Source organism: Spinacia oleracea, chromosome 4 (assembly GCF_020520425.1).
Source record: "Spinacia oleracea cultivar Varoflay chromosome 4, BTI_SOV_V1, whole genome shotgun sequence".
NCBI lineage: Eukaryota > Viridiplantae > Streptophyta > Magnoliopsida > Caryophyllales > Amaranthaceae > Spinacia > Spinacia oleracea.
Window position 1 is genome coordinate 187,290,283 of NC_079490.1, and position 10,884 is coordinate 187,301,166.

Below are 10,884 nucleotides of genomic sequence, written 5' to 3' on the forward strand. Positions count from 1 at the left end.
AGTATCAAGAACCTTTGCCTAGGATAGATGACATATTTGATCAATTGAATTGGGCGAGTGTGTTCTCAAAGTCTGATTTGTGTTGAAGTACCACCAATTGAGGATAGATGATAAGGGCCTAGACCTCATTAGGACTCGTAATTGTCATTATGGGTTTAGAGTAATGTCTTTTGGGTTAACCAATGCACCTGCCATAAATATGGAATTGATGAATGAGATTTCCCACGAATTCCGAATTAAGTTTGTTATTATATTACTGATGGTATCCTGATTTATTCAAAGAATGCAAAAAGAGCATAATGAAATCTTGAGGATTACTTTGGAAACGCTTAGAAAGAATCTAGTTTTTTTTGTTTCTTAAATGAAGTATACAAATCTTGAAGTCATGTGTGTATAAGTGACACCAGTGGAAAAGTGAAGGGCTAACTTGATTGAGAACTATGTTACGTAAGGGAATAAATCTAAGAGACGATTTGAGTGGTCCAGGATCGTTAGAAATCATTGTTGTCTGGAAAAGATGTAAAGAAATACATGAATTGGCGCAAGAGCTAAGAGAAAAGCCCAAAAGTTATACACCCATGAAAAGCGTAATGAGGTTCGGTAACAAGGAAAAGTTGAACAGAAGGAATTTCTGTAGATCCTGCTAAGATTCAAGCTGTGAGTGAGCGACTTACTCCAAAGAACGTGTCCGATACTTGAAGTTTTCTAAGCCTAGATGACCATTATAGGAGTTGTGAAACACTTTCCGAAGAGAGCAAAACCATTGACCAACTTGTTGAAAGAGGAATCAAAATTCGAGTGGAGTGAGAAATGGGAGAAAGCTTTCTAGATTTTAAAAGAGCGTGTAACCTCCGCACCTGTTGTCGCATCAATTGAAACCTTATAAGGCCAATTACCCTACCCATGACCTAAAGCTAACTGCTATTGTGTTATTTGCGAATATTTGGAGACATTGCCTTTATAGGGAAACATGTAAGATCCTTACCGAGCACAAAAGTTTGAAATTTTGGCAGTAAGGTCCAGTTGAATCTTGGGGACGACATTGAAAATGAGTACTGCTTTCCACCCTGCAATTGATGGTCATCCTGAGAGGACTAACCAAACTATGGAATATATGTTGAGATCCTATGCTACTGACTTTAAGGGTAGTCGAGTACCACATAGGTTTGATTGAATCTTCTTACAAATAGTACCCATGCGAGCATTAAAATGGCACCTTTTGAGGCGTTGTATGGAAATAAGTGTAGAAATCCCACTTACTGGAATAACTTCCGTGAAAATGTTGTATTGGGAACAGGATTCGTTGAATTAGGAATATCCAGAATCATTCCCTGAGATGAGTTACGAGGGCGTAACTCGTTTTCTTTAAGGGGGTAGAATGCGATAGAAATTCGCGCTTTTTACCTATTTTTATGGTATTTTTATGCATTTTATGCTCATTTTTAGCAACTTATACATGTTGGTGCAAAGTAAATAGATTCTCCGCGTAAGGAAATATTCGTGAATATTACAAGTAACTTTTAGTTGGCAAAAGAGTGCACAAGAGTGGCACAAAGTACTTCTCCAGTAAGAATAAGTTGAAAAGTTGGAAAGATATGTGAATTTTCGTGCCAAGTTTCGGGACGAAACTTCTTTTAAGAGGGGTAGATTGTAATCCCCCGCAAATTTATAAATTTTATTAATATATTTTAACGTATAGTTATTTATATTTAAATAGAATTTACGAATTTTAGTAATAAATATATAATTAACATATATTTATTTTATTTAATTACATACTAAATATTTTAACGATGTATGCAATCAAAATGATTTTAGAATTTCATGTTGTAAAGAATTTGAATTGCGAAAATACATTTGAATTTGGAAAACAATCCTAATCAGTTTTGATTCAAACACTAAAGCTCAATCCTAATCCTAGCCCAACTTGGTAAAGCCCAAAGTAAATAAGCCCATAATTTTCCTACCCTTGTTTCAACATTCACGTGAAAACAAAAGAAAACTCCCAAACCCTCCTTATTTCTCCTCCTTCTTCTTTCACGTACATTTACTCAGCCTCCTCTTCTCCTTGCTCTCGAACACCAACCACCACCACCACCTGGTCGACGTCCCCTGCGCCCCTTGCCGCACCGTCAGCAACCACCGCACGTCAGCGTCGTCCAACACAGCAGCCATCGCTCCTCCTCCTCCTTCTTCCCTCTCGTTTTTCTTTTTCTTTCTTTTCGTTCCTCTGTTCATTTTCTCTCCAATTGAAATTGTTGGTTTTGTTTGCTCACACAGCCGCCGCCGCGCAACCACCGGCGAGTACACCTGACCGCCGTCGACCGTGCCTGCGGTCGTGCCCAGCCGCCGGCAACCCTTGCTTCCCGCACTCCCCTATTCGTTGCTTCTTGCTTTCTGCCTCACAAGCAAAACAGTCCCTGCACAACCACCGCGGCCACCAACACTGTGGCCCATTCCCGCGACCACCTGCCTTGTCGCCGCCGTCCCTCCTCCGGCCAGCACCCTTACTCCTCCTCTTTTTGGTTATTTCTTTAACCCTAAAACTATTTAATGCTTTAATTTTTGTTTTAGTAGTTTAATTAATGTTTTCATATTCTAAATTTATGGTTTTAATTATCTAAATATAGAATTCAAATTTATATGTTTGCATAGTGAGTTTATTAAATTTCAGATTTATTGATTTGGATTGAAATAAGAATTTTAATTATTAAAACATGAATTTTTAAGATTTTAATAGTTTTAAAATCATGATAGAATGGTTATGAATAATTAAAATTATTATTTTTATGTTCTAAGCATGATAATTTGGTTTTGGGAAAGCTTTAAACGATTTGATATTGCTGAAAATTTAAAGTATGACGTTTGCGAAGAGTTTTCAACGAATTTCAATCATTGATTCAATAATTATGATGCTAGGAAATCAAATGTTCAAGTTTTAATGTTAGGGAATGTCCTAAATATGTTTAGGATGTAGTTAGAATGTGTTATTATAGCTGTGAACGATTAGAAGTTGATTGGGAATCCTTGTTGGTTGTTTTTAGGCGGAGAATTCTTTGTAGGCGACTTTTGAATTATTAAAGTGGTCTTGCAGTTTGTTTACACAAGGTACGTACATACCTGCGTGCTTGGAATGTGTGCTAATTGTTGAAATCATGTTGATATTATTGTTGAACTTGGTGATGTTGATATTATAGACAAACTTGGTTATATGGAATGTGCATGTTTAATACTGTTGGACAAACTTATTGAACTTATTTTGCACTATAGGAACTGTAACATGTTAGTATGGATGTTTGATACAAACATGTTGGTTGGGAACACTAGATTATTCTATATGATTGGGTTGGATCAATTGGTTGTTGTTCCCTTTCTATCTTTTCACTACTTTATAAGGGCGGAGGACCTTGTTTAGTAAGTTGAAACTCTATGCCCATATACAGGGTTGCTCATGGTTAAAGGAAAGGTTGGTTAAGTTGGAATGAGTCTTGATTGATGCTTTTATGATCACTCACTTAATTCCAAGATAAAAACAGTTGTGAACAAATGTGAATTGTCTGTCTTATGTAATGGTTGAGTCATAACGGAATCTCAATTTGTAAATCATGTAAAGTGAAACTGAATAGCAATAGCTTTAGACTGTGCACGTCTGAAGTGACGGACAAACAGGAGTTGGGGTTCATGGTGGTAGCCCATGGCCTTTTCTGGGACCGGATTGATCACCGTGTCCTATTTTTATTTAAACGTTCCTCGATATCGCAGGTCACTGAGGTTACGGAGTCGCGCCCGTACCTCGTCTTCCTTAGTGAAGACTTCTGGATGGTCAACTCGGTCCATTGTCTATTTCAACTAAAATAATATTATGGTTATTAAGCCTAGCTTAGTCTAGTCAAGTATAATCGTCAATTTATTATGTTTTGTCTGTCCTTACTTATATTTATTAGTATCATGTTAGGGTTGTTGGTTTGATAGTATCATGCTAGGATTGTTGTTGTTTTAGTATGTAGTACTCAGCTTTGCTGATTACGTGCTTGTTTGTGTGTGTTGATCATGGCTATGCCTTATTGATCCTGTGATGACCCATCTTTGGTGAGCAGTCTTTAAGGATCAATAAGCGTTGACCATCTACAGGTTTGAAGATGATGCATCATTGGGATCGGGATTAGAGAGCTTGTAGTTCTATTCGTTTAATTAAGTGATTTAATTTGTTAACTTGGATTTGAAATTTGTCGTACCATTCGTATTTCCTTAATTCAGTTAAATGGGTTTGGACCTAATATGTAATAGATTATTTATGAACCTAAAAGTTAGTTTTATGTTTTCCGCTGCAAAATTCTGAATAAGCCGATACGTTTTCACACGGGCGATAATGCCTTGATAATTCTCTACGTTTTATATTAAAAGGTTATTTTAGAAAAGAGGGAATTGTCGGGGTGTTACAGAGGAGGAAATCATATTTCAATTAAAATTAGGAAAAATTGAAAATATAAATCCAACCTTAAGGGGAGGTGGTGAGAGAAGGAAAAGAAAGGCGACAGTTTTATCAAGTGGTATAATAAGTTGGGTTATTCTGTAAATAATTAAAAATGGGATGGTTTTAAGTTATAACTACAGCTTTCTGATCTCTTGTTTAAAAAATTATTCATGAATCCAATATGAATTCATGAATCCAGTGTCTTGTTTAAAAAATAATTGTCGTTTTATTTTTTTCGCTTGTATCATATGTAGGTATGCTAGGCACGCATGATAGCCTATGTTGGGTTGTACGAGATTGGAGGTGCTAAGAAAGGAGATCGTGTCTTTGTCTCTGTTGCGTTTGGTGGTGTTGGCCAACTGGTTGGACAACTTGCAAAATTGAGTGGTTGTTCATTTACAAGGAAGAGTAATTTTGGTAATGGTCAAGGGAAGCGTAGGCAGAATAATCGAATTGTAGATTCAAATATTATTTTTGTGTGAATTTATATTATAAAATTACATTAAACAATATTATTTCAATATTAATGTGAATGAAGTATTTATTGTTTACAATTGTCTATTTTATGAGTATTATGGTTCTTCTATTACCTAACAAAGAAAATTAAAGCAGAATATTAGTGGTGGTATTGGCGCAAAAATACAGGTATTGACGCAAAAATACAGGTCTGTTGAGGGGGGCATTTAAGAAGTGAGCCTCAACAGAGGTGTCTGTTGAGGCGGGCTTTTGTAAAGCCCCCCACAACAGGTCCTTATTTTTCGCTTTGGTTTTGGGCTGTTGAGGCGGGCTTTTGAAAGCCCCCCACAACAGACTACCTGTTGAGGCGAACAAAGCCCGCCTCAACAGCTATGTGAGCTGTTGAAGCCACGTCTGTCGAAGCGGGCCTTGTTCGCCTCAATAAGCCCAAAATGCCCCCCTCAACAGGTATTTTTTCCACTAGTGAATGGTACCTATTGAATAAGTATTCAGATATCATTGATGAATGATGAGTCATATTTGTATAGGGTATTTTAGGCACATTTAGGTTGCATTATTAGGCATTTATATCATTTTAGTTGCATTTAGGGTCACATTTGCATAAGTTATTGTTGTCGTGCTCTATTACGCCCCGTTTGTGTTTTCTTTAATGTTTCAGGTGATTTCACGGTCGTTTGGATGCTTTCGGAGTGTTATGCGTTGATTTGGATGATGAACGGATGGAATGTTGACTCGAGGATCATTACATGTCTCTAGGGATAATTTTGAGTCAACAACGAAGCTAAACACTATTTTTCTAAGCATCAAAACGGACAAGCGTTCACTCTTTTGATGATATCTCAAGTTTTACATGTCGGAATGAGACGATTTTGATTGGGCTAGAAAGTAGGCTTCAAGAGCTTTCCAACGAAAGGTCACACGTCCCTAATAGGCATTGTAGAAGAAGAGTTATGACATAAACAAGGTGGCTCGACTATCCGATTCGCCCGTAGCCCAAAACGATAGCCTGAATCTTTCCCGTGGGCGCGAAAATCAGCGACACACCAGCGGGCCCGCTGGTTTCTCCGCCCAACTGAATTCCGTGCGGGTTTTTCGTTCGTTTTGGTGATCGTGAAATTAAATGATAACTTATGTAATTATTGTTATTTCCTATTTTGTTTAGAATTTAGGAAGCATATAAATACTTCAAGGGAATTAATTTATTTCCCTTATGCTTTTATTTCCTTAATGTTTCATTTCCCTTGTAACTCTTCTTTTTCACATCATTTAGTTTTCTTTTCTTTTCCATTGTTGAACCCCTAGCTTTTCAATTTTCAATTCATCAATTTAGAGGTAATTCAAGAATTTTTTTTGCTTTAATTTATTATTATTGTTTTCGTTCCTTAGTTTAATTTTTCCTTTGATTATGAAATTCATGCTTATTATTTCTATCATGTTTGTTAATTCAATTATGAGCGAGTAGTCGTTTTCTAGGGCTAAGTAAGGGAAGACATGTTTATACCATGATTGTTATGCATTAAGGTTTGCAAATTTCTAGATTACGCTTGAGTAATTCCAATTGATTTGTTCTTAATTGTTGATTCATGTTATTGTCCAATTTCATGGATTGATTATCTAGCTAATAGGAATTAGAATCGAAAGATCATATTTTTAGAGGCCTAATGCAATTGGCAATTCTGATTATGTTAGCGATCGTACTGCATATGTTGAATTGAAAGTTTTAAGACCTGACCGTAGGATTAACATGTACTTTAATTACTCGGCTTAGTTTATTCATTTCCGAATTGATTGTGTTCTTGGATTGGTATAAGCATGGTGAACCGAACAGACGCCCTAGACCTTTAATTCATTGATAAATTACGCATTTATATTATTGCTTTAGTTTCATTAGTTAGTAAACCAAATTCAACTTTCGTTTATTGAAATAGTTCGCATAATTGGTCAAAAACTAATAGAACTTGTCTCCCTGTGGGATCGACCCATATTTGCTAAGTATCTGCTAACAACAGACGTCGTGCACTTGCGGTATCACTTTTTAATTCATCAATGAATACTGAATAGCATGAAAACTATATGTTGAATTTTTTTGATGATACCGGTAGATGATGGAACCGAAATATATTGCATATGCGAGAAATAATGGACTTTGAATAGGGGATCAATAAATCTATTTCTATTTCGATGTAGACATATAATGATCAAATGAGCTCATGGACCTGAAGTCCAATAACCTGAAGTCCAATAACTTATGGATTTGAAATATCCACACTGTACAGTGTCTTGCATTTTGAGTCTTACATACATGTGCATGTATAATTAATACGTAAATGCATCATTCACCATATATTTAGTTCGTTTTACATTTTATCATTGTATGATTTTGATTTATCCAGTTATGAATTTTATATTATATGCAAAAGTTTCTAAACTATTATCATGACGTACATGAATATGCATCCAAAGCATAATAAGACAAATTTGTAATTTTGGTAGAAATTTATAAGAGAAGATTCTTACTTTGTTGGGCTAGTAGTTGCAAAAGAAATATGTGATGTTGATTTAATAGCATGTTCATGAAGAGTTTATACATGATGTTCTTAAACATCTAGCCCATTGAGTTTTGCATATAAACATCCCAACATTGATAATATATTATCAAAACTCTAAAAGGTATTTTTGAAATTTTGTCTCAACCAGTAGTTTGAGTACTTGAGAGTTTTGAAATATACATATTAATTTATTCATGAAAGAACTCTTGTACAAATATAATCATCTTATAAGATAGATGTATGTAATGTCCTTCCAATGTATATTATGTTATAGTACAGAAGAACCATAAATAACATTATTAGCTATAATATAACTCCAAGTTGGACGATGATATTGTTATTTATCATGCATTGCTATGAAAGTATGACCAAAGAAAGTTTGATCAATATTGATCTAAAACTGTCATTTATGACCTCCAGAAGAAGGTATATATGTCCAATATGTATGAGTAAGTTTTATAATATCATGTACAAGAAAATGTATTTATCTCGGGTGAACCTAAAGTATTATTATGTTATGCATCGGGAAACTCGAAAACAAATGTATCGGATGAGATAGAGAAAATCATATGATCTTACGGGTATTATTTTCCAAACACTGGTGATATAAATATTCACCTCATCCGTTCAAGTGGAGAATTGAAGATTCAAGTTAAACTTTAGAGAATCAATTTTCAAGGAACTTCATGCTGCTACATTTGAGAAACTACTCAACAATATTGGATTGATTGGACTAGAAGATCTCAAATGATGTATTTATGGGGAAAGATACGCGTTGCACTCTTTTTCCCATAACCAAGGGTTGTCCCACTGTGTTTTCCTGGTAAGGTTTTTAATAAGGCAACATCTCAAGCGTATTATGAATAATGATGTAATCTTTTTCCTTCACTAGGTTTTTATCCCACAGGGTTTTCCTAGTAAGTTTTAACGATGCATAATCTTAATAATGGACATCCAAGAAGGAGTGTTATGAAATATTACGTGGATGCCCATTATACCCACAATATCTTTCTGGAATATTCTAGATCTTATGTTTGTTATTCTCTAAGCAAACCCTATTCTATTGTATGTATGCATACCCTATTATTCACGGAATAAAACACACAGTTGTTCTCTCTCAATTTCCTCTCTCTTTCTATTTATTTCACAACATTGTTATGATTAAATGAAGAATATAGGCATGAGATACTTTAAACAAAAAAAAAATCTAAAAATCCAAAAATCGATCAGACTATAAGAGCATCCACAATGGTAAGCTAATTTGACAATTAGCTTATTATGACACATAAGATTTCAAGCTATTTTATTGTCTAGCTAATTTGTGCCCCAATGGCTAGCAACTAGCTTGTTATTTAAATTTATTCCACTTGTCCACTTGTCAATTAATTATTTGGCAATTTTGAGAGCTAGTTGTCAAGCAAATTAGCTTGTTTAAGCTAATTTGCTTGGCAAAGCTAATTTGTTATTTTCACTCCAATGGTCTAACTATTAGCTTGAAACTTTTATAAATTTCAAGCTAGTCTCTAGCTACAACCATTGGAGATGCTCTAAGCAACCATTTCCCATGGTGCTAGAGAAAAAAGTTCGTAGTTTTGATGTTGATTTTTTTCCCCCCTCAATTTGATAGTACTCCGTATTTGTTAAATTGATTTACTGTATTAAAAAAACTTCTTATTGTAATATCCAAGTATATGTTACTCTGTACTATTTAATTGAAAGATTGTTGTGTAACTTTTTAAAATTATTTTATTAATGAATTTTGTTAAAAAATTTCTCTCATTCTTGCATTTGAAAATCTGATTTTAGACGTCTCATTCAAAATGAAAATTTTAAATTGTTCTACGTAAAGACTAATGCCCCATGTTAAAATAAAATAACATGTAATGACTAATGATCCAATGATGTATGCTCAATAAGTATACCCATATTTGAAATGAGGCTTTATCTTGGAGTATTATACGAAGTATAAGCCAACTCTTGAGAAATTTGGTGTGCATCTAAAATATCTTTACTTTATACTTTTTACTTCGTAAAATCTGATAATTTCAGCATTCCATAGTACTTCTCTTGAAGAAATTTGGCACACAAACAACAATTGATTTTCAAAAAAGATTGGGTCAAGGATAATCACAATGTGCCTATACATATGGGAGCTGCGAAGGCTTTAGTACTAACTTTGTTTTGCAGGTTGATGGATCGTGGGACAAAAGGACTGGGAGAGCTGGAAGTGGATGGGCTTACAAGGATGTTGATGGTGCATAATTTCAGGACGGTGGAGGGAATTTTGAACCTTGTGGGTCAGCACTTCATTCGGAGTTTGTTGCTTGCCTACAACCCTTATCGTGGGCAAGAAATAAGGACGTAGAGGACATGCGAATTTGATTGCCTTGAAAGACCAAAGAATGCTACCGTTGATGTAACATGGAATATTCAAGAAATTCGGAGAATAACATCGACCTTCAAAAGATGTGCGTTCCGTTGAGAGAAGCATGGTATCACAGTCGCATGAAATTGCAAATATGTGCAGAATATCAAGATTTAATTTTATTACCTAATTTTTCTAGTTTGGTTTAACATTTGTCAAAAAAAATCTGATCATTTCACCGTTAGTATCACAAATGTATGTGAAGCATCACTTGCTTCACATAATGATATCCCAATTTAGAAATTTGACACTATTCACAGTAGAAGAGAATCTTCTAAATTTTTTCTAATAGATAAGAGAAACATATTCATGTGGGGTCTTGTTTAATTCGTTTCAATTATTAGTTTAAGAATATCAAAATTTTATAATTTTATCTAATGTATAATTAGAGATAAAAATGGTACAAATTTAATCCACATTGGCAAACGTGAAAAAGTGGACACTGGAACATCATTATGGAACAAAGGGAGTAGAGACGATCAATAAGATTCAAATCATATACGGAGTGCATAGTACACGATGGAAAGTTCATCATATGCAAAGTATATAACTAGGTGTGGACACGAACATAACTGTTCGTGAACAGCTCGGAATCGGTTCGATAAAAGTTCGGCTCGAGCTCGATTCGTTTGTAAATGAACCAAGATTGAGCTTAAATTTATGGTTCGATACTAAAAGAACCAAACTCAAACTCAATGGTGTACGACTCGAAAGCTCGCTAGCTCATTAGTTTAAGAATAGTAATGCATATTTATGAGATTTGTATATATCGTTTAATACCATTGTCCAAACTATCAATTAAATGACAAATTAGGGATAATATTTTACATAAGGTGTTCAAGAAAATTATTATTATAATGTTAGATTAAGAAAATCATTAGTACCTGTTGGTAGAATATGCTTTATCAGTGTATCAAATAAAGGCTCAAACAAGCTCGAAACTCGATTCGAACTCGAAA